The 25,163-nt window shown below is 46.5% G+C and overlaps 1 protein-coding gene across 3 annotated transcripts in view; it reads right to left on the bottom strand.

Moving 5' to 3' along the window:
• CORO2B (coronin 2B) overlaps positions 1–25,163 on the bottom strand; it is a 117,513-nt gene that overhangs the window by 74,174 nt on the left and 18,176 nt on the right. Inside the window, exon 2 of one of the 3 annotated variants that reach the window (XM_075006823.1) lies at positions 9,323–9,431. The exons of 1 other annotated variant lie outside the window; for it this stretch is intronic. The gene's annotated coding sequence lies outside the window, so the exon portion shown is untranslated. Of the gene's footprint in view, positions 1–9,322; positions 9,432–18,250; positions 18,365–25,163 lie in introns of those variants that run through there. One more of the 3 variants, XM_075006824.1, reaches the window with a different exon arrangement.

Genomic DNA, 25,163 nt, shown 5'->3' with positions numbered 1-25,163 from the left:
TCAAAAAAACACATCCAGTACTGCCCAGTGGACATACTCCAAGCCCCATTGTTTATAAATGCACTAGATATACATCACTGCTCTATTGCCAATATTCTCCCTTTCTCTCAGTACCTATTGATTCATCTTTATGTTAGGATCACTGGTCAAAGCCATGCGCTACCCACATAAAATCCATTTTAACATATTGGTCTCCAGTGGTTCAGACAACAAGTTTTCTTAATTCCTAGAAACATATTGATAGATATTGACTTTTCCTCTGGGACGCTATGCAATTTTCACTGTGGCCTTACTGTAATTAGCAGATGTTAAACAGAAAACAGTTACGCAAAAACTGGAAGCTCTGCGGAGGATGTTCTAAACTCAGAGGTTATGTGAGAGAAAAAGCAAGGGCTGGGGAACAAGACATCTCAGCTCACATTGTCACCACTGGCCAGTTTTTAAACTATTCCAAAAACACTTTCTACAGAAAGCCCTCAGGCTCCTGGGATTCAGCCAAGCCCACACACAGTTGTACTTTCCCCAAAAGCACTTTAGGAATCTATATATCTTTTAAATTATTAATACATCGAACTCAAGAGCTTGCAGACAGATGCCGACTAGATACACAACTCTGCGTTTCTGTTGATGCCAGGGTATTCCCAAGGCAACTGAGGAACTAACTGGCTTTGTTGATGAGAGTTTCCCCCAGAAAGGTTCACATGGGGTTAGCCAGCACAGAGTTAAAGTGTTGACTCCACAGAGCAGTTTTCCATCAGAAAGGTCAGCACTGTCTGTGTCTGACATTTAGAATATAGATCATCCATTAAGGCAAAGACAAATCTACCATGCAAAAAGAAGAAGGTCTTTACTAGTTTTTGATGAGACAACAAACCTGAATCAGCTGGTCTGGGCCAGACAGGGTATTTTTTAAGGCCAGGACTGAAAATCAAAATAGATCTCCAGAAGGTCATTTTCAAATTACAGATACTCTCTTCTAAGTCACCATGCTGCACTAGATCCTATATTGCTTAACAGTCGCTCACTGCTTTAAAAAACAGTGTGTGTGTTTTTATACCCTAGGGTAAGTAACAGGCATGTGCATATCTGAGATTCGAACGCAGAGCAGAAAAGGCACTTTAGTTTAAATCATGAGATAAACTCACCAAAGTCAACCCCTGGAAGAGGCATAGGGCTGTTTATCTCAGGCTTGGCTATACTTAGAGGAAAATAAACGTGCTGGAGGTCACTCTTCTGGAAGTTGATTTTGCATGCCTGGTGAAGATGTGGCAAAACTGACTTCTCTGGGCCAGGCTGTCAACCTCTGTTCTCCACGCTATTGCGTGGAGTAAGGGAGGTCGACACGAGACCATAGAGGCTCGGTCTTCACTAGGAAGTAAGTCGATTCCGATACATCGATTCTAGCTGCACAAATGCTATAACTAAAATGGCGTCTCTGAAACTGACTTATTTCCCTAGTATAGACAAGCCCTCACACTAAAACTGAAGTGCCCAAGGTTTGTTGAGTTTTTATGTCTGCAGGAGAGTGTCCATATTCCAGAGGCAGAAAAATACACCTTCTTAGCCATGAAGCCCAGGCCTCTGTGAGTTAAGAGTCAAACTCCCATTTGACCCTTGGCACCTTTGAAAACATTAACCCTACAGGACATACAGTCCTAGAGTTATAACAGCTTTGAAGAGCTGTCACTTGTTGAGTGTACGCTATGTCACATTTATTCTTAACATTCCAACCAAGGAAACTGTTAAATACTTAACACTTATTGTGCTATTACAAATGTACATGGGTGCTGTTCTAATTAGCCAAATCAAGGAGATAATGAAGACAACATGTATTTGGAGAAATGTTTCAGTACTGTCTCTTTCCATTGCAACTTGGAAGGCTTAAGTTCATCTTGCTGGAATAACAGCTTCCACTTCATGAACCATACAGGTAGTATTGTCTGCAAACTACAGACAAATAAAGGGAAATCTCTCCCCATCAAAAAACATGTCAGGAGGCTTGTCTACACTTAATGGGAGAGCAACGCTCCAGAAACCCATCTCCTGGGAGGTTTAATTAGCAGGTCTAGTAGGGATGCGCTAAACTGACACTCGTTTCTCTCCCATCAACCCCACTACTTCACAAGGTCGCAAGGAGTCAGGGAAGTCAATGGGAGAGTTTCTCCTGTTGATCTCCCACTGCTAATATCCCACACTGCAAAGGAGAGCAGACTCACACAGGCAGAGTAGGGATCACGTGCAGAACTAGCAGGTAACGTTTTCTTGAGAGAGAGAAATTTGCAGTGTGCCCTGGTAGTAGCAGCATCCTTCAGTCTATGTAGACTATGGACTGCGCCCTTCGTAGTTCCGTTTGGCATCCTCATTTGCAGCGTCGGCTGTGACTGTGAAGACCCACATGAGAGTGACAGTCCTTGCTGCATCTGTTGCATATGTAATGGGTGTCTGGCAGGTCCTTGCTGTGCTTTCTGTGGACTCGCTTCTCCTTTGCTAGCTGTGTGATCCTCAACTCACCCTTCTGAAGGCCCTTGTATAGTTCCTGCCTCCATCTGCTGTGATCGTCTGCCAGCTCCTCCCAGCTGTCTGGCTTGATGTCTACTTCCCTGATGTCTACTTCCCTTGATGTCTACTTCTCTCTTGCAAACATCTTTGTAGCGCAGCTGGGGGTGTCCGGGAGGTCTGTTGCCAGAGGCTAGCTCGCCATACAGGATGTCTTTTGGGATCCTTCCATCATTCATCCTGTGGACATGGCCAAGCCAGCAGAGCCGCCGCTGCCTGAGGAGGGTGTACATAGCTGGGATTCCAGCTTGCTCAAGGACAGTAGTGTTGGACACTCTGTCCTTCCACGATATTCCAAGGATGCGCCTGAGGCAGCGTAAGTTGAAGACGTTCATCCTCTTTTCCTGGCGGGTGTACAGTGTCCAAGTCTCGCTGCCGTAAAGGAGGGTGCTGAGGATGCAGGCTCTGTAGACTTGCATTTTGGTGCGAGTGTACAGCTTCTTGTTGTTCCGCACTCTCTCGCTGAGTCTGGACAGAGTTGTGGCTGCTTTACCGATCCTCCTATTTAGCTCAGTGTCCAACGACAGGGTGTCAGTGATGGTGGACCTGAGGTAAACAAACTCGTGGACGACCTCTAACGTATAGTTGTCAATGCTGATTGATGGAGAAACAGCAACATCCTGAGCAAGTACATTTGTCTTCTTTAGGCTGATGGAGAGCCCAAAATCCTTGAATGCTTTGGAGAACCGATCCAGCAGCTTCTGAAGCTGGTCTTCTGTGTGCACCCTGGACAGCTGAGATAATGGTGGACACATCCTGATACACAAGAGGCTCTAGTTGCTGCTAAATTGTTCCCAGTCAGCATGAGAACCTCACACTCAATACCACATGGCTGTGGAACACAAGTAATTGACACTTCACTAGAACATCAATCTGTCCTGGGAGGGCGGGTCTCCCCCAGGGCTGCAGATCTAACTGCACAAATTAAGGTGGCCCAACCCACATGTTTATCGCCACTAGTGAACCTGTTAAATGCTCCACAGACGCAGCAAGATCTTCCCCTGCTCTTCCAACCAGTCAAAGAGTAAACTTTGTGGGAATATTAACGTTCTGAACCTGTGTGCATGATCACCTGGACAGCGATAAGACCACAGAATCCCACGCTTTAGAACTGTCTCCTTATTGCGGCAGAGACGCATGTATAGAGGCTCTCCTGTGACACGGCTTCCCAGCTGCAATCACATCCGAGCTGGAAGGCAAACAGGCCAGCCATGATGGAATTCTACAAGGCAGAGCCAAGCGCTGCGGACGTAAAGCTTTCTGATTTTAAAAGGCAGCCATGTCTACTCAGTAGATAGCACTGTAAGCACCCATGTGCCCTTTTAATGCCAAGTAGAACACTGCTTCTGTCCTACATTCATGAAAGATACGTTCTGTTCAGTAGCAGTCATGTGCCTCATACTTTAGAAGAGAATTTATTGGTGGAGTTATGGCATCAGAAAGCTATTCTTTCCCCCTAAAGACAACATCAACATATAGGTGTTGATTTGATAAGCCATCAACTGTTTATTCTTCCATACATGTAAGGCTAGAACCAAACAGGAAACCTGACTTCAATCTGTTCAGAACCCTAATGGTCTGATGCTTCACAATCCAGCTTTGAAAATTCCTTTTGCTTATAGTCAAGTGTTTTGGAGCCAATGAAATTAGTTCAAAAAGAGTTAACATGTAGGCACATCTGATTCCTCATCTTTATTATAATTCAGCAGCAAAGAAAACCACTTTTTTTGGCACTGTATGGCTATGTCTACACGACAAAGACCTCTTGACAGAAGTTACTGTTGGAAGAGATCTTCCAACAGAACTTCTGTTGACAAATCACGTCCACACACAAAAGCAGATTACTCTGTTGTTCCCTTTGCTGACAGAAAGCAGCCGGACTGCCCATCCCTCTCTCGAGTGAACAGCCAACCGTAAGCACAGCAAACAGGGTTGCCTGGGGACCAGGAAGCCCTGTCTGTTGACAGAAGGCCCATCGAGGTGTCCACATGGCTTTATTGTCAAGAGAAACTGTCAACAAAGGCATTGTTTCTCATCACAGACAGGCAGAAGGTTGTTGGAGGAAGTGCTGCATATGTCAACAAAAAAAAAAACAGCATTTGTATGTAGATCCTCCACAGGTTTTGTCAACAAAATCCTCAGTGTAGACATAGTCTATGTGTTTAACTTTAACACCATCAAGTTATGGAACGTTTCAGAAAATCTAGATGCACAATTACGTGGCAGTTCATAGTGCTGTGTAAAGACAGGCTATCTAAAGTCTGGAGATCTTTTTGACCCATATTTTGGTGGAAAGTGCCAATTCAGCAACAGTAAAACACAGAAGCAAAAAACCCTGAGATGTTCTGTTTTTACATTTACCAACAAAATATTACAATTGTATTGGTTTGAAATTACTTTTGAGATTTCCTTTGTCAATGTAAACAATGAAATCAATGTTAAAAATGTCTCACAATGTAAATGAAACGTTTTGTTGATCCCAAAAAGTGACTCAGCAGCAATTACAAAACTTATAATTTCTAGTCAGAGATAAACTTTTTTTTAAAAAAACTTTTCAAAGTTGCCAATGAACTGAAAAAACAGCTAATGCTAGTTGTTCATCCAGCTCTATCAAGATAGCCAAGGCACGTATCTACTACCCAGCCTTAACTCAGCATTTCCTAGTCACTCTTCTTTTGTTGAAAGGGATAGTAAATGGACCTGGTCAGTTAAAGCTGTTATCTTCACTAATCGCAGTTAAAGTTTCTAAAGATCTGCTCGTGTATTTTTATTATTAAAAGGTCTGCTAGTGATCAAAGCCACCTTACAGTAATTTTGAAGACACTGGAGTTCATTAACTAGCGATCAAGTAGTTATAAATTACAGCCTATATATCATATCAGCGGTTTGTGGTGAACTGATCATGCTGTGATCTTGGGAATCATAAGAGTTGCCATACTGAGTTCATCTAGCCTAGCATCCCACCTCTAGAGGTAGCCAGTTCCAATGCTTCAGGAAAAGGATACAGATAAGGCAATTTTGGAGACATCTACCCCATCTTCCACTCCTGGCTTTTGGCAGTCAGAGGTTTAGAGTTGTGCACCTGACTAGGCTAATAGCCATTAATGGACTCATCCACGATGAACTTACTGATTTTTTTTCCAATCCATTTATACTTTTAGCCATCACAACATCCCTTGGAAATGAGTTCCACAGGTTGGATGCTCATTCTGTGAAAAATGATTTCTTCTGTTCTTAAACCCTCAGCCTCAATTTCATTGAGTGACCGCTTTGTGATATTGCTTTAAAGGGGAAATCATATTTTACTACTAATATTTCCACACCAGTCATGATTATATAGACTGCTATCATAGCCCTCTGCTTAGTCATCCCTTTTCTGTAAACTGAACACCGAAACTGTTTTAGTCTCACCTCATCTGGAAGCCATTCCCAACCCCTGATGATCTTTGTTGCCCTTCTCAAGCCTTTTCCAGTTCCACCCTATCCTTTTTGGGATCAGACAACCAGAAATGGACACGGTATTCATGATGTGGGGACACCCTGGACTAATAATAGGGGCATTATATTTTCTGTCAAAACCCCATTTCAAGAGACATAAGGTTCTAAAAGCTAGATTTTCAATGGTTTCTCGGTCCCTAAAAATGTAAAGAGGTATCGAGGTCCCTAAAATGTGAAAAATGAAAACACCATGTGGCACCTGAGCAATTTAGGCACTTTAACTTTTGTTGATTTTCATGGGAGTTAAGCACCTCTAAAAAACCCATTACCTGCTTATTTTTCATCTTTAGGCATCTAGGTACTTTGAAAGGAGGGAAACTTTTAAAGACTGTCCCTTAAGAGCATAAGTCTCAATGAAACTCAGTGGGAATTAGGCATGTTAAAGTCTTCTTTGAAAATAACATTTAGGATCCTTTACAAGGATACGATCCCATTACAGGTTAAACCTTTCTAATGTGGTATTCTCTTGTCTGGCAACATTCATAATCCGGCATCATTTCAGTTAGCTGGACGACCACTTATCATGGGCATGGCCAAGTTTCCCATGGTCCTATAAATTTGTTTACAGCCACCAGTCCTGGGTCTCATGGTTCTGTGCTGTTCTTTAGCTGTAATTTACCCCTAAATATCTTCTAAGAGCCCAGTAAGCAGTGGAAGTTTTGGTAATGCTGCTAGACAATATTGACCTCCAATGGTTCAGCAAATTCTCTCATTCGGCACCGGTCAGATCCCGATGGTGCCAGACAAGAGGGGTTCAACCTGTATATGATTATGGCATGGTTTAGTGATCCTACCTACACAGATGGGGCCCAGAGTATAATAAGGTATACACGGTGACACACAGCACAATCACCACTTACGCATCAAGGATTTGCTTGTCTAAATCAGGCGCGTGCAATTCAGGGCTGATCCATCAGAAACCTTTAACCAGGACCTTTTAATGAGAAGTGAGAAACAGACAAGCACCATTTTCCCTCCTGCCATCCCGAAAGATGCACCCCGACAATCAGAGGAAAGTCAAAGGAGAAACGACGGCTCAAGTGACATAGGTACAAGGATGGTCATGGAATGTGGGGTTCTAGCTGTGCATCAGGTAGGCTTTTATTTGAGACATTGCCCAAAGTTTTACCACCCGGTTCTCATTCCACTTTGCTTTCAATTCTGATCCGGGGAAATGTCACACTGAAGGAAGATGTTGCACAGAACTGTAATGAAGAGAGCTGGGAAACCCCTAAGAAATCTAAAGGTGACACAGTAGGTTTCATTCATATTCATTTATAAAGGCAGGAGGCTTTCCCTCTCATCTGGCTCTGAGATCTTCCCCGAGACATTCTGATTAAGTGCACAGGTCTTTTATTGACTCAACAAGAAGGCTGTGCAGACAGGGGCAACAACATATTTAAATTAAGATCACTGCACAGATTGGAGAGAATTTTGCCCTTTTTCTAAGCGGAGTTTATTCATCACAGTCACAAACTGGTACCGCACTAAGACACTCGACCAATCCTGTGCTTTTTGATTTAAGTAACACATTTTCAGCCCAAAGAGTTAAACGCAGAGACACTGATTGTAAGTTTAATTGGCATATTGGATACAGAAAGGACATGGCCTTGAGTTAGGGAATAAACTAAGAATAATCAGAAAGGGAATGAAAAAATCCTCTATAATCCACTCTGGCAGGTGGCATGTACGTTCTGGGCACACGTTATTTCTGAGTAGTGCATTATGCAGCCTTGCGGTACTGCTCAGTGGCTCTCCGGAACATCGGCAAATACTATTGGTACCAAGCAGAACCGCTAGACACACAGAACCTCTGTGGATCGCACCTGAATGGCACCCCTTTATAAATGTTATTCACAGGGAAGTTTTACATTAGATGAATCACTCCTATCAACAGGGGACTCAAGGAAAAGCTTGCAAGCTATTACAGAACAGTTGAAATTGGATCAGCCTCCCCAAGAACTATGAGCAAAGAGCAATCACTCTAATCCCACTGCATTGTTATTCTCAGAGACTGACAGCTTTTAAATGACTATTTTTTGTTGTAATTACGTTACCACCTACCTTCCTTCAAAGAACAAAGTAGTTCTAACAAATAACTTTCATCCTTTAACCATCAGCAAATGGAACCACTTATGTGCAGTACTTATTATCTGACTCATGCGCATCCACTTAAAATGCATATTGATCTGTCCAGAGAGTAACTGGACTGATAGCAGGAAGGAATGGAAGACTTACACAGGTTCTAAACTTTTAAAGTGTACGTGCTCTCCTAAAACTGACGTGCTCTGTTAGCTTTTTGCAAAGGCTTGTGGCTCTCCTGTATAATTTTGATATAGTTCCATGGTCAGCAACACTGTGAAGCTTTCAGGTGGTGAGGCCACATTACACTGGTTTTAAATGGTACGCAGGATGGAGTAGATGGACGTACAGATGAGATACTTATGAATAGGCAGACGACTGCCTGTTAAATTCCCCATCCCTGATCGAGCCATTAAGTCTAAGACTGCAGTAAAAGTTGTCCTTTCCACTGAGGATTTTAGTTTGAGAGTCATTCTCCAAAAACAAAAGGGGCGCCCTGTAAAGACAGTCACAGCAGAACATCCTTTTAAAAAAATGTGAAATTTCCACACATTCAATTCTAAACTGAGACATTTAAAACTGGAAGGATCTTAAAGACCAGATTCTTTCGCAGGAGAAGAACCACTGGGGTAGCGTTCATGAAGAGTTCTGTCTATACCAAACACTTTGTAACTCTTTAGATAAAGGGCAATAAGTGGTTAAAAACACTGGTTTGCGTAAATTAAACTTGTTCATTTTCCTGGGCACATTTCTAGCCATGTGACTACTGGTCAGAATGCAAGACATGACAGCCAGACCTTTGCTCATTACATAAGAAAATGATGTGCAGAAACTGGCCAGGCACAATAGGGTCACACATAACCTTATGCACTAAAAATCCACAACCATCACACCACTGCTCTAATTGTTCTGTTTTTAGAACCACCAGAAACCGCAGGAAGCACCACTAGAAGGCTCACAAACTATTTAAAAGGCTACTTGGCTATTACGATTTAGTAAGAATTGAAGTTTACATATTTTAAGAGTTGGCTTCAGTCTCTCCCACTAAAATCTTGTTTCCATGTCAATGACCAGTTTTCCTTCTTCCACATTAGGGGAAATCTACTCTTCTGCAGGAAGTCATATTTTATATACAATTGCCATGTGTACATTGCTCACTGTACAAATTTAGAGCGAGACAAATTACCTTTTTCACCAAGCAGATTCTTTGCAAGAGGAGCTTGTCTGAAGTGCATTCTGGAGGGAACGACTAAAACTCTGGCACACTTGTTTTCATATCACAAAGTCAGACACATCTGAAAGAAAGTTTTAAGTTTGACAATCTTTTGGATTCCTACAAGTCAGATGAGAAGAGAGACTTTGTGCTAAAGTTTTAATGCCCTCCTAATCTTATATATAAAATCTCAAGTTTTTTTCCATAAAAAATTATCCCACAGACGACCATGCCCAAAAAAAGAAGTAGTTGAATCCAACCTAGCCAAAAAGCTTGAGAGCTGACAAAATTCCTCGGCGTTTTAACATGGAACCAGCTTGTATTGACCTAGTATCACCAGCTGAGCAACATACCAGGCAGGCACCTTGTTATTTTAGTTCAGTTTAGAGAGGTTATGAAATCAGGAGACAAATCAAAACACTCAAACTCAAAAGAAGCCAGGGCCTAGTGCGTTTTTGCAGATGGAGCACTATGTTCCCAACCTACCGTCTGTGGAAGATTATAAATGCTCACTTCAGTTCAATTCGGCGTGGAAGCTACGGGCCTGCTGATGGCAGCAGGAGAGGGCAAAGGGGGCAGTTGCCCCAGGGCCTGGAGTTTCAAAGGGGCCCGGAGCTTCCAACACTGTTGCCCTTACTCCGGCAGTGGCAGCAGCTGGAGCTCCGGACCCCTTTGAAGTGCCATGGTAGCACTGCTGTGCATCTCCATGCGGCTGTGGGGTTGTAGGAGGAGGGCCTCTGGTGCCGCAGTCTGAACAGTGCTAAGGGCTGACTGCCCTTGACCCCACCCATTTCCACCCCTTCTGACAGTGCTCCTGTGCTCTGGGGCTCCCAGCAGCTGTCAGCCCTGCTGACAAGCTATACAGGCTTTGAAGTTACAAATGCAGCATTGTCGGTGCTTTGACTCTATTGCAGCTCACAATGGCTACGTCTACACGTGAAGCCAACATCGAAATAGGCTATTTTGATGAATAACGTCTACACGTCCTCCAGGGCCGGCAACGTCGACGTTCAACATCGACGTTGCGCGGCACCACATCGAAATAGGCGTTGCGAGGGAACGTCTACACGCCAAAGTAGCACACATCGAAATAAGGGTGCCAGGCACAGCTGCAGACAGGGTCACAGGGCGGACTCAACAGCAAGCCGCTCCCTTAAAGGGCCCCTCCCAGACACAGTTGCACTAAACAACACGAGATCCACAGAGCCGACAACTGGTTGCAGACCCTGTGCCTGCAGCATGGATCCCCAGCTGCCGCAGCAGCAGCCAGAAGCCCTGGGCTAAGGGCTGCTGCCCACAGTGACCATAGAGCCCCGCAGGGGCTGGAGAGAGAGCGTCTCTCAACCCCTCAGCTGATGGCCGCCATGGCGGACCCCGCTATTTCGAAGTTGCGGGACGTGCAACGACTACACGGTCCCTACTTCGACGTTGAACGTCGAAGTAGGGCGCTATTCCCATCCCCTCATGGGGTTAGCGACTTCGACGTCTCGCCGCCTAACGTCGAAGTTAACTTCGAAATAGCGCCCGGCACGTGTAGCTGTGACGGGCGCTATTTCGAAGTTAGTGCCGCTACTTCGAAGTAGCGTGCACGTGTAGACACGGCTAATATTTGATATTTCACTTGGTTCCCCAGTCTCTGTAGCCAGTTACATGAAAAACTCAATGACCAATTAAAAGAAAAAGTGTTTCTAGCCTTCATGACTGTGGGGAACAGCTTGAAAACATGACCCAAGGGCACCCCGAAGGCTCAGCCAACAGACAGCAAATGTAAAAAACCTAAATTTCTTACAAAAAAAACCTCCTGGTTTTCAAGCTAACTTATGGGGAGCCTGACTCATCATGTCATAACATGGGGAATTCGGTACAAAATAACCACACTGAGGACACGGCAAACTTTATAGGAAAGCAAGATAGAGAAGAATAAACAGTCAAATTCCAAGAATGTTCTCAGACCTGTTAGATGGCAGGGATGGTCACCATCTTGCACGCAGAAGCTCTGGTCCCTGTGCTCCTAAGTCAGGCAACACACCACACAAGTACCCTGAGGGTGTTTTGCATTCTGCAATTAACTTCAGCAGCGAAGTGATGAAGACAAGCTGGAACTGCTTTAAAAAGGACAGTCTGAAAGACCATGAGACAAAGAACTAGACTCTCGGGCATGGGAACTGATAGAGATTTGGGTGAGTGTGTAAAGAAAAATAAATCTCTTGGGAAAGAAGAGTATTTTCCTGTTCCTGACAGGGTTTAATCCCCATTTAAAGCCAGAGTGCGAGAAGAAATCAAGTCATGTTTCATATAAAAGCTTATTTTATTAAACTGAATCTAAGCCATGGTTGACACAATAGCTTTGTCTACCATACAGAGCCCAGAAAAGCAGCCTGCCAAAAGCCACTGGAGCGCAATCTTTGTCACAGGCAGGCTGAACAAAACCCTTCCCTTCCTACTTGTATCAGACCATATTCAAGCCTAAAGCAAGTCAGTAGTCTTGTCCACATGCCAAGTGGGCATAGAGCTTGTCAGCTTCACTGCTTGCCATGGACTGGAAATGCATTCAAAACAAACCATGAAAAGCCACTTCTGGCTGACTTGGTTCTATGTTTATATTATAAGCAGATCAAAAAAATCTTTGGGGAGGCAGAAATTTCACTTGGCTTGACACAGCCAGTGGACCATTACAGACAGATTATTTCCCCACCAACGTGTCAGCACCGGAGCAGTATGGAGAGGCTGCTGCTGGAAAAAGCTTGTGCAAACCAAGTCGCTTATCTGCCAAAAATGCAGTATCAGAGCTGCAATTTAATACAACCATGGAGCTAAGCGAGTGCATGAGAAAGGTCAGGAGCAGAACCCAGAAGAAAACTACGGCGGGGGCAGAGGAGGTTCTGCCTATACAGATATACTAAGCAGTATGCTATCCAAGACACTCATGTCAAGTAAGCAGCAGAAAGTAACTTGGCATGATTCCATTGTGGTCAATACAACCAGGCCAATTCACATGCACTGCTGATCTGCCCCTGCTAACTAGCGATGGAAGGGAAGGGAAGACCTCTTTTAGTAAAGATGACAATTGCGATTTTCACCAGCTGTGGAAGTTCCCAGAGGCCTTGACAAAAGGCACAGCTCAGTGTGTGACAGCAAGACAGGTTCTCCCTGAGGAGAGGAGCTGGCCTTTCACTAGGACATTTGTAGGACAGCTCATGTAATTAGCAAGGCAGCCACTTTTCACCCGGCTCATTCAGGGCAGGCTCGCCAGGAACAGGGCTCAGGGCTTCTGCTGATTCCTCACAATTGCACCGTCACTGAACTACAGTTCTGGGATCTGACACTTTCACTCTTGAGAAATCAGAGATGCAGACGCTGCATTGCATCAGATACCGAGGCTTAAGGCCTTATCTGTAGAAGGCTGCAGGGGAGATCTCTTCTTGGGGTTGAAAGTATAACAGTTGGCAGAGCTGGAGAACCTTACCCAACATCTATTCTACCCCCACCATGCCGAGGAATAAAAGAGATGTGCTCTGTAATTAACTGTAACATCAGCCAGGTTTCATCTTTACAAGCGCAGCTTACGGTGGCCGTGATTCACCAGGTGATTCCCCTAAGGTTGCCCCCATCAGTTTTCCAATTGTGTGTCTGGGTGCCACTTGACAAGCCTCATTTCCATTTTTCTGATTGGGGGAGGAAATAGGGGGAGCAGGGGTGGGGCCCTGGGAGAAGAGGGGCCTCGTTACCCAGCCAGTAGAGAGGTGGTAATATGAGACCTATCAGTTCCAACAGAATGACTTGCACGTTGGAAGCTATACCTTGCAAAAAAGATGGCATGTGTCTCTTGCCATGACTTCCAGCCTGGGCTTCTCTTTCCTGTATCATGTGCTCTCTCTACTCCCCCACCTGCCACCCCAAAGCATTTTTTCAGATTTGCATTTATACAAGCAAGTGCCGTGTAGAAAGGAGCTGGGGGAATGGGTGAGAGAGATGGTGCATCAGACAGGTTCCCACAGAGCACTTAAGTAGCAGACTTTTATGGCTGGTTATTATCCAGAAGGTGACATAATGCGACGACAGTGCTGTTGTAGGAGAGTCAGCGTGCAGGTTCTCTGAGCAGCCTTCCCGGGAGAGAAGTCTAGCAGAGTCAGAGTAAAATGGCCCGTCTTTAACCTCTCTCCTGTGACTCTCAGCAGGGCCAAGGGGCACACATCTGTGCCCGGGACACCCCGTTTAAACCCCAGCACATCCGAGCTACAGCTCATCCCAAACCAACTATTGCTCTGCAGCTACAGAAGGCTCTCCCAGCAGCTTTCCCTGTAAGCTGAGGCTTGGGTGGCCACCCAGGAGAGATCTGAAAGCCACTCAGCTGATTAGCAGAGTGCCATAGCTGGCAGCGGGTGTCTCCACTGCTGGTGCGCATCTGCACGCGCCTCTGTGCAGATAACAACATTTATTCTGCACCTGGGTGGAAAAAAATTGGAGGGAACCCTGTTTCCCAGCCATCACGGGGACTCAGAAAGACATTTCTTTGTCCAGGCTCTCCACCACAGATCTGTATGTGTCCTTCAATGCTGCCATCTGTAACAGAAGAGAATCTGGCAGGATAGGTCTTGCAAACAATCCCCACCAATGACAGAAGCCGGACTGAGGACATCCTCTACAGCATGGCTGCACCTCCTCGCTAATACTGTAGTTAGGTCCAGCCCGGCACTGATTTGCCTGCAGATCATTTGACAACAGTTTTCTCAGCATTCCTGAGCACGGACACATCTCAATTTGCAGCTGCCTGCTGCCTTGTTTAAAACATTCTCCAGTCAACCTTCCACGCAAGCCTCATGCAGTGGAATAATCTCATGGACAAAGCACATGTAAGATCTGTCACAATCTGTCACAATCTGCCCTGAACTGACCCTCAGTGCTTCACCAGCCACTTCTGACTGCCAGTCTGATGGTCTTCTCTGGATCCCCTGTGAGCTACAATCCCTCACTTGCACACGCAGAACCCAGGCTCACGCGCTGCACAGGAGTGGGGCAGTGTCAGTCAACAGGCTGAAAGGAAGGGCAGATCCAATGACACTGTGAGGACTGGATGCTTTGCCTCAGTAAGGGGCAGTAGGACAGAAAGCCTGCTGAGGAATGGTGGCACTGGGGGATGACAGGAGGACAGGGTGTTCCCTGGAGCCATGGGGGGGAAGAATTGAACCTGAGACATTTGGGGGTCACCTTTCTGCCACAGTTTAAAGGATTCCAAGAATGGAGGTGGTGGGTAGACAGGGGAGTCCCCATCCTAGTCGATGGAAGAGACAGAGATGGACCCTGGTTTGCAGAATGCAGTGGTCTAGCGACCCTTCCCTGGCAAGCCCGTGTCGTACCCGCAGGCCTGTGGGCACAGGGGTGTGGGGTTTCCTTTTTCCAGAGCTGGCCAGATATTCAATCTCCCCACCTTTCCCTTTGACAGGGTGTAGGTCCCTTATGAGCAAACAGACCTTCCAAGTACCCAACAATACATGACTCTCGACCAGATGTGGTTACCCGTGCCGACAGCAGGCAGTTGCCCACAAGGCCTGTCCTCAGTAGCGAGGGAAATGCAGTTGCAAGGACTCATCAGGCTAGGGAAGGCCTGGCCGCAGAACAGAGTTAGTCTGTGCTGTTCAGCAGACGTAGCCCAGCTCCTCAGCCCACCGGGGCTGCCGACACCCACCATTCACACACAATGTTGGCCCTGGAGGCTTTGGCTTTGACACTAATTCAAAGAAGTTTTTTTTGTTTGTTTGTTTTTAAGAGCCTTTATGGACTGGAGAAGTGGTAAGAGGCCACTGGTCTCTTGTAACTTGTTACCCAGAGGCACCGACCCTGGGGTGCTCCAGGGCTCGAACACTCGCTGAAAAAGATGGGGCGCTCCACCCTAAGGCCCTGCCCCTGCTTGGCCTCTTCCTCAAAAGCCCCCCTCTTCCCATGCCGCCTCTTCCCCGGCAGCTCACCAGCAGCTCACACAGGGAGGCCAGGGGGCGGAGAGGAACCCCACTAGCAAAACCAAGTCAGCACCTGGGACACTATTGACTTCTGCTAAACAATCTGCTCCACCTTGTCTTGAGCTGTGGGCTCGGAGGGCTTTTCCCAGATCCCAAGCTGGGCTCCGTGTAGCTCCAACAGCTTGTCTCCCTCACCAACAGAAGTTGGCCGGATAAGAGATATTACCTCACCCCCCTCCCTTGTCTCTCTAACGTCCTGGCACCAATACAGCTGTGAACACAGCAACGCCCACAGCCCGCCAGCCCAGTGCCTGAGAGACTCTCTTCAGTACCACCCAGGAGGCCAAGGCCTGATTTCCAGGTGGAAGCTCGCTTTGTGCCTGGGCCCAGTACTGCCGAGATGGCACCTTCACTCCTTCCCTGGGAGTGTGAGATGGGGAGGGGCCCCCCTCCTGCTTCAGGAACCCCTGGGGCCACAAAGACAGGCAGACCTCCGCTGAGGGAGGTGCCATGGGGCTCTCCAGGGAGGAAGTGCCAAAGGAAGTGGAGGATGTAAAGGAGAAAAGGGAGGAAGGAGAAGCGTTCTCCCTAGCCGTGAGCGGCTGCCGAACAATGGGTCGGCTTCCTGCCTTACTAAGGAGGGACAGTTAATGCTTTAAACCCGGCTGACAGCTGAGGAGGAGCTTTTAAATGTAAGTGTGATCATTGCCACCTTGTCTCAACGCTAAGATGGAGAGACAGGTCGCTACGGAGCAACAAGCTACTTCCCACGTCAGACACAATCTCTCTTCCCCCTGCTCCGTATAATCATGTCATCAAACAGACTCACTGTGCAGCATAGCACTTATGGAGGAGACCAGGCCAGCTGCTGTGTCGTACACTGGGTGTTGGTGGAGGACAACACACACAAACCACACAGTGCCAGTCTAGAGGGGAACTCACAATCAGAGTCAGAGGGGAGCTCCCCCTGGATCCACAGGTCAATAGGCAGCTGTTCCCAAGCCAGAAAACCTAGACCATCCTATTGGCTAGGCAGGCAATCAGTCATGCGCCCAGGAAATACTAGTCAGTAGGGCTGGTGTGAAAACATCTCTGGTTCTGTGAAAAAATCCCAATGCTTCAGCCTTTGTTCACATTCTGATGTGCAACAACAGGAGAGGCCTGGTGGAGATTTCTCCCGTGAAAAGAGAGAAGAGACTCACCCTAAGACAGCCATTCACCTAGCACTATAGGACTCACTAGGGCTGAGAGCCCCAGGCTCTGAATCAGGCAGGGCGTGGCAAGTGACCAAGCACTAGGGATGGTAAGCCATTAACCAGTAAGCATATGGGGAAGCATGAGGCTTACCAGCTAATCAAACCTTGGCAGAGGAGGCTGGTAGTGGCTAGCCATGCTGAGCTGGAGCTGCCCCAGCCATGGAGGACTGGTGGGCCTGGCAGAGGGACCTCACAGCAATGGCAGGACCCCACGGTTGCGGCCACAGCAGGGCTGTATGGCCATCCAGCCAGCAGGAGCTGAGTTAAAATGGTTAACCCACTAAGCACTCTGTTTAACTAGTTAACCATTTTTTACATCCCCACCAAGTGCCTCTTTCATGTAGCCCTTGGGCCTGAGAAAGCTGTGTCAAAATATCACGTTTCCACAATAAATTCTGATTTTAATAAACTCCCCGGCCAGCTCCAGTGTTTATTTCTACAACACTTGTACGCTTTGGGTGGGGGTGAGTGGTAAAGGGATGTGTCGAAATCACCGTTGTGGGTTGCACTAACTTGTGTCCTGAATGTTTTGAAAAGATCCAGGGGAGGCTAGTTGCAGAACATCCATGCTTTGTTTTAATGTCTCTATACCACACCCTGCCTTTGTAGTGTCTAATTCGAGGAGAGACAGATTACGCATGTCATAGAATTATTGCTCCTTTCATGTAATCTGAAGTGATGCCATTCGGCCTGAAGCCCCAATATTATTTTCTACCATTCTTAGCACACTGAAGTCATGGGGAAAGGATGGCGCTCCGCAGGCAGGCAGGTTAGAGAAGCTGTCATAGTTATACCTCTGCTCCGTCCGTCGCAAAGATCCATCTTCCCCCAGTCTCCGCTCTCTGAGTTTTTCAGCTGGGGTCTCAGGAGTCTGGGACCAGTCAAGAGGGTGAGTGTAGATCTGAACTAAGGAAGCATTGGGCCATGCAGTACAAATAATCTCTCCTTTACCTACAGGGTTGCCTAGCTGGTGTTTCCAGTACATCCAAAATCCACCCCCTGGAGCCACCTTGTTTTTAGTCGAAAAGGCAAGTGAGCAGATTTTGAAAACTGACTGGCGTAGAGGTCGTGATGGCCTTCACTGTATGGTGCCAATCTCCCACCACTCCCCTCCCCTCCCCAAACCTGCTCCCAACCCACATGCACCTCGCTGGAAAAAACCTGCAACCTTCGTCACAAAGCAGATAGACACCGGCCTACAGGCCTCTGTGGCGAAGTCAGCAGCGTGAGACAACGGAAGCTTTCAAAGAAAGTCCTGAATGTCACCCCATCACTTCAGGTCGGGGGGTTAATGTTAGTTTGAGAGGTAGGTTAAATATTTAATTGCCTAGGTTTGGACCACCCTGGGCCTAGACAGCCATCTTTGTCAGCACCTGAGCCCTCATCTGCGTATCCCTGTCAGGCCAGCCCACGGTGCTCCAAGGATCATGGTCATTGGATAGTGTCTTTGAGAATTAACCTCCCCCACAAAAACGCGATGCACCCCAACTCGTTTTCCCCACTGCCATCTCTGACTGAAGCTATACCAAGAGACTGTTTCCTCCAAGCATGATGTAATATCATTTTCTAAAACAGCCTCTTAAAATCTCCAGGTTTGCTTTCACTAGCCACAGGCAGAGGGGAGGCATGAGTGCACAAGGGGTCACATGCACACCCAGCGCCCACCTGCCCCCCCCACCCCCGCTCACCGTCGGCAACGTGGTGTTGATCTCTGCTTGCGCTGATCCGCGGGAGGGACAGAACCACTCCCACTCTACCTCTTCTTCTGGAAGCACCGCGTCTCTTCCTGTGAGTCCTGGGGAAGTCCCGCCCCTCTCCCAGAGGTGTGTGGTGCTGCAAAAGGAAGAGGCGGGGCAGGGGTGGAGCAAGGGTAGGGAGGAGCAGGCCTTGGGCAGAGGTGGGTTGTTCTGGCCCTTCCCTGGCCTGGGGGTGGGGGGCCTCTGGCCAGTGTACTCCCCGGGGTTCCCCTCACCAACTGCCTCTGATCACCCAGCGATTGATGCAAATTCTGAGAGACTCCCAGCCAGTCTTGGAGAGTTGGCAGCCCTACATCTCACGGTCCACTTCCTACTATCCCAACATCCAGCTTCTTACCAAAAGCACAAACCAAGCTGTGCCTAAAAACAGTAAAATGCCCAAAATAACTGTCTTATTATTTATAGACCAGGCTGATGGCACAGCAGCTGAGGCCACGCACTGCGGGTCAATGAATGCTTTTAAGTCACAGTGCAGCAACAGGAAACACCTTTTGAACTGACACAGCCACAATGCCCTAAAACAACTAAGCGAGACAGCTGTGAGTGTTGCAGGGGAAGAGGATAGCTTGCTAGCAGCGTTGGCGTTCCATGTATATTGTCTGAAGGAATATCAAAGAGATGCCCAACTCATAGTCAACTTGATTGCTCCTCCACCCATCTTTGCCCACAGCTCTGAGACACTTTCCCCTGGAACTACCTTATTTTTAAAGCAAAGTAGCTAGTGAGCCGCTGTTTTAAAAAATTCACTTGGAGGTCATGATGGCCTTTGTTACAAGGCATAATTATCCTAGCACCTCTCTCCCCATCCCTATGCACCTCCCTGGACCACTCTGGCCTCCCCTAAGGAATCCCAACTTCTACTCAGGAAAACAGTCCTCACCTTTCGCATGGGACTCCGTTTATTTTATCTTGTGTAAAACAAAACCAACAAAAACACATTAGTATAAAATATCCTTTACTGCCCCGCCTTAAGCCCTTCCATCATGCTGAGCCTTCTCTTGCATTCCTACTGAAATAGCAACTTTAATATTCCCTGAGCAGATTCCAAAGGGCTTTGAACAAACACAAGAGGAGAGCAAGTCTAAACCAGGTTATGTACATTTAAGAAAAGAGCCAAAAACCCACACACAATTTTTTGGCTCAGAACCTACCCGGCAGCATGCTGCAGTCAAGCCCTACTTTGTCTCCAGTCTGCTGATAGTAAGTGGATTTCTTGCTACAGGTTTCAGAGGGGTAGCCGAGTTCGTCTGTATCTTCAGAAACAAGAAGTCCTGTGGCACCTTATAGACTAACGGATATTTTGGAGCATGAGTTTTCGTGGGCAAAGTCCTGCTTTGTCAGATGCAACTAATGACGTGGGCCTTTGCCCACCAACCCTTATGCTCCAAAATATCCATTAGTCTAAAAGGTGCCACAGGACTTCTTGTTGTTTTTGCTACAGGTTGAACCTCTCTCATCAGGCACCCTCTGGACCTGACCGGTGCTGGATGAGAGAATTTGCCAGAGGACGAGAGATCAATATTGTCTAGCAGCATTACCAACACTCCCACTGCTTATTGTGTTCTTAGAAGACATTTTGGGTTAAACTACAGCTAAAGAACAGCACAGAACACTGACAGCCAGGACTGGTGGCTGGAAACAAACTTTATGGGACCACAGGAAACTTGGCCACACCTATGAAATGTGGTCATCTGGCTAACTAAAATCACACCAGGTTACAGACGTTGCTGGACAAGAGAGTTCCAGACTAGAGAGTTTCAGCTAGTCTGCAGCTTAGATACTGGCTCCTACCTGCCATTAAATCTCTAGCTTTGATTGTAAGACACTGTTCAGAGTTTGTGAGAAAGCTGTAAATTCTATTGAAGACCTAGCAGACACAGACTTGCAGATACAATGGAGTACATAGTATTTATAATCTTGTGGTATCATCTGCCTTGGCATTTAAACAGAGGAGAGCCTGTTTAGAGTCAGACAAATGTGATACCTGGAAAATAAACCTTGGTTTCAGAACTGGAAGTCACTGGGCTGTGTTGTTCCAAAGCTATTTTGTTTCTGCCTGTTTGCTGTAATTTAGATTACTTGATGTGCTTATAGATTTTCATTGTCTTGTGAAGGAAAAGTGTCATTAATAGCCTAGTTTAGGCCTGTCTTTTCTATTGGGCACTGACTTCAAACGACTGGCACATTCAGCTATCACATGAAAAACCATAAGCACATCTCCCCGTTAGTGCTTCAGCATCCTCAGCGCTTTCCACATGCCCGGCTCAGAGACACATAACTGCTTTACAGCTGGTGGAAAAAAGGAGGAGATGCCCAGGCAAGCTGCAAGCTTTGCTACACCTTGTGAATCCCAAAGATCCCAAGGGACAAAGCAGGGCTGGAAGAGTCCTCTCTCAAAAGGAAATTCAAATGTGTCCACAATGCAATTGTACTTCTCCGAGAAGAAGAGCTGTTCTGAGCTTCAAAGGTCTCAGCCAAGATCCAAATGAACAGATGAGCGTTAGCTGTAAGGGGGAAGAGAAGTGACCTTCTCATTATAAAATGGGGCCTGAGAGGGTCCCATTAAAGCCTGCAATCCCTACACTTGGTTGATCTTCTCCCCCTCAGCCAGTTGCTTAAGTAAGTTTCAGCATCAGAGAGCTCTTCAGAAGCTGGCGACTAGATTAACCCTATTGTATTAGGTTAATGACAGTGAATCAGGATGCTCTGAAGTCTGGTTTCCATGGTTATGCTATAAAACAGATGTACAGCTAACAATGAATTAATTTTGCTGTCAGCCTGCCTTAGAGCACAGTTAGCGCAGGATGCATTTGCCACATGGTGCATAATGAGGCCCCCCATATCACAGCCTCCCCACCCCCGGCAGGAGCATCCTGACACTTAGATGACACTTCCACAATGATTTCCTAAATAGGGTTTGTTGGGATGAGCCCAGGTGCAATTCTTAGCAGTTATAGCTAGACTGAAGGTATCACTAACCCTGCCCCTGTTCAGCCCGATCCATCAGGAAACAAGGTGGATGGTAAGGAAGAATATTTTACCTGCAAACACACCCACACACACACTGCTACACAATATCCCTGTGCCCCCCTCTGGAAAAAACAAAACAAAACATGCAGCTTCTGCTGAAGTCAGTTATTCCTGTCAGCGACGGAAAGAAGATTGGGTAACTTACCCTACTGCAGGGGAAACGAAGTATTGCAGTGTGTTTTGTAGTTCAGCTGAGCAGTGTCCTCTGGAGCAGCGCCCCAAGACAGTCTGCTGTGAGAACCCAAGGTGAGGTTTCTCCCAGTATGGCTTGGCCACAGAAACACTTGTGTTGAGTCAGCATGCACAGCCCCGCAGTGTAATTTCTGCTCACTCAGGAGGGGGCAATTCTAGTGGTTGCAGATTGAGCTACAGTAGATCAATACCACGAGTGCATTGAAGGCACTGATGTAAGAGTTCTTTTTAAATGGAAGAAAAGGAAAATTCATGCTGCGTCTGCCAAACATGAAGGTAACAAGGTTGGAGGAGGCTCTGTTTCTTGGATTGGGGATTAGTGCGTTGAGGAAGAGGGACAAAGTAGGTTTAAGATGCTTCCAGTTTATTACAACAGCACAGCAGAGCTGATGCGATAATTGGAAGGAAAAACTGGAATCCCTCATGTGATGGAACAATACTACTAAGCAGGTGTAACCATAGGCACTAACAAGGCACAGGGTAGAAACACAGGGGCAGGTGAAAGTGGGACTGCCATCTAAAGGCCAATGCTTTGACATAAGTAATGGTCCCCGAACTGTGACCTAATGTTTTACAAAACTAAACAGTGAGAACCAAGCTGGGGAAGAAGGTATGGGAGGGGGTGAGATGCTCTTGGGGGTGGAGAGTTAAGATGGGTCCTTGAGAGAATATTTTACAAAGATCAAGACCCACTGTGCCCATGTATTCTGACTGATACCACTCATTGCATTGTTTAGTCAGGAAGTTTCTATGCAAGCAGACACAAAACTAGATATTGGCCCAAGTGGCAAAGGACAGACCGAAATCCAAGACTGAACACCCACAAAAGTTCAGAGGGGGTCTTTATCCAGTGTACTGGTTTGGTCCATTACAGGACATGGGCATGAACCATAAAGACCATCTCCAGATCAACCTGACCCTCTCAGTAGGCCAAGTGAGAGGATGGAGTACCACACAACTACAATAATCAGGCAAGGACTAAGGGGCAACATGATCATCCCAAGTAGTTACGAGGTGGAAGGTACACAACAGCCCAAGAGAGCACACAAGACCGATGCAGACCTTATTTCTCCTCCAGACTTTGCCATTTAAATGTTGCATGGTCCTGGTCACTTGTCCCCATTTTGCAGATAAGAAAACTGAGACACGGAAAACCTAAAATTTATCCAATTTCATAAAGCATTCTAATGAAATTCTTTAAATAGCCCCTGGATTGACAGTGCTCAGTTTTGTTAACATTGCCTAGGCAAAGAGATTAAAACAACACAACAGGTTGGATTTTATTTTTACTTTTTTAAGACACTTGCCGTGTTGGCTGCAAAAGAGCTCCACCGTTGGAAGGAAATTACAGCAATTTTCCTGGAGCTTAATTTTTCAGGAAGTTCCTACTCCTAGAAATGCAGGCCTTGTGCAAGTTGAGACTCTTCCTTCCCAAGCTTCTAGGAAAAACTCCAGTATTGAATCCCTGAGCTCACAGAGGTAGTCCCGAATCAGCCGCTGGAAACAGTTGTTCTGCTCCCGTGCACCACAGCTCCCAGGGATGCCCTCCTAAATTGTGCCACACAAGCCCACGTTGCTTCTAGCTGCCCTTCAGTGACAAAGACAGATACAGAAGGAGCTGGAGTCTACGGTCAAGGGCCAAGCTCAGTTTAATTAAGATGATGGTTTTGGCCAGGTTTAAACCACTACAGAGGCAAAATGCTTTAGTGACAAAGCCATCTGCCCTTCATGGGCTTTGTACCCTGGTTAGCTTATGACAATGGCCATTTGCATTTGGGTCTTCAGCCCTCACAGAATCTCTTCTTACACAGACTACAGCAGTTTGCATACCATAGAAATAAATACTGTTAAACAACAGCACTAAGAGCAACTCATTTCACCCTCCCCTCACAACCTAGTCCTCAAATCCAGCTTTTAGGGGCACTGCAGCTTTGGACTGTAAGGAAGCAGCCTTACTTGTGCTTAATTTAGCTCAGAAGAGTTCCCTGTAGAAATCCATTACACCAGCCTCCTCCACTGCTCAATTTTTGACCCACCTTTTCCAAAACAAAACTACACCTCTTTACTATAACCAAACAGTTACCTTCTGTCTGCTGCCCCTCTGGTGTCTCATCGGGTCCTGAAAGCTCTCTAGGGCAGAAACTGGCTTTCTGTCAGGCGTTTGCCTTGGGCCTAGGACGAGGATGCTCTGACCACTGACTGAGGCCTGTAGGCCCTACAGCAAAACACATCTGTATTAAGTCGATTTTGTAACTTCTCAAAATGTTTCTCCCCTTTAATTCACGTCTCCTTGGCCAGTTGAGTGCCACCAACTGGCAACTGCTAGACAGCCTGTCCACTACTCTATGCTTAACCTGCATCTGCCAAAGTGATACAGATTACATGGTAAATTTGCCACTAGCAGGAAGGGCTGGAACAGCCTCCACTTTAGGGAGTTAACTCACAGAACTGGTAGGAGTGCTGTACGTAAATCGGACTTAGTGTTTCACTCAACAAAGCAATAAAGTTAGTGGATCAATGGTGCTGTAAGTCAAAACAATGGGGAGTGGGGGAGAGGAATATAGTAAAAGTAAGCTCACAATTCTGCCTTCTGGCTTCCTAAGTTCATAGCTTTTTAAAATCATGCTCTCAGCCCTCTGCATATTATGCAGACTGCCTAGATAAACCAGCTGAAACACAGCCCGCCAAATCCTACAGCCAACTGTAGGAACCGGAATAGATCATTTCAGAGCAGCCCAAGTCTGACTGCCATTTGAAGAAGGAAGATCGTGTGGTTAGGAGCTAGCCTGGGGAGCCCCACGTGCACTCTCTACTCCGCCACAGCCTTCCCACATTACCTTAGGTGGCTCGTTGCGTGGGAACTTACGCCTCCAACTTGAAACATAGGCATAACACATCTCTCACTTAGCGTGGGGCAGTGGACCTCCCCTACCTCATAGGGGTGTGTAAGAATGAGTCAGGGGTGCTCAGATGCAGTACTGCTGGCCCACGGCATTAGACACCAAACCTACTGAAACAACAAGAAGTCCTGTGGCACCTTATAGACTAACAGGCATTTTGAAACATAAGCTTTCATGGGCAAAGACCTGCTTCGTCAGATGCATGAGTGCCCATTCATGCATCTACCAAAGCGGGTCTTTGCCCATGAAAGCTTATGCTGCAAAATATCTGTTAGTCTATAAGGTGCCACAGGACTTTGTGTTGTTTTCGAAGATACAGACTAACAGGGCTACCCCTCTGACACAAACCTACAGAAGAGTCCCCCCACCTAGCTCACAGCATACCCCTCCGCAAGCTGTACTGCAGAGCTATAAAAACCACACCACACGTTGTGGCTGCTGCCTGTCCCTGTTTGTGCCTTACAGCAGGGGTTTGCAAAGTACGGGGGCAAGAGTGAAATTTCATAAAGGGGGAACAGCACGATCGGCTGCTGGGTCTCTGGCTCATTAAAAATATTGAAATGCATTGCTGCTTTTATGCATGTGTATTCAAATTTATATACCAATTAATAACGTTTTTACTTTCTACGTACTATCTTACACCTGCCGAAAGGTGTTTGGGGTTTTTTTTCCATATGAACCTAACTAAAATTTTCATTGGTTTGGATTGCATTAGACAGGCT

The sequence above is a fragment of the Carettochelys insculpta genome, chromosome 12 (genome assembly GCF_033958435.1).
Source record: "Carettochelys insculpta isolate YL-2023 chromosome 12, ASM3395843v1, whole genome shotgun sequence".
Taxonomy (NCBI): domain Eukaryota; kingdom Metazoa; phylum Chordata; order Testudines; family Carettochelyidae; genus Carettochelys; species Carettochelys insculpta.
Note: the sequence above shows the minus strand (reverse complement) of the source record. Positions and strands in the feature narration are given on the sequence as shown.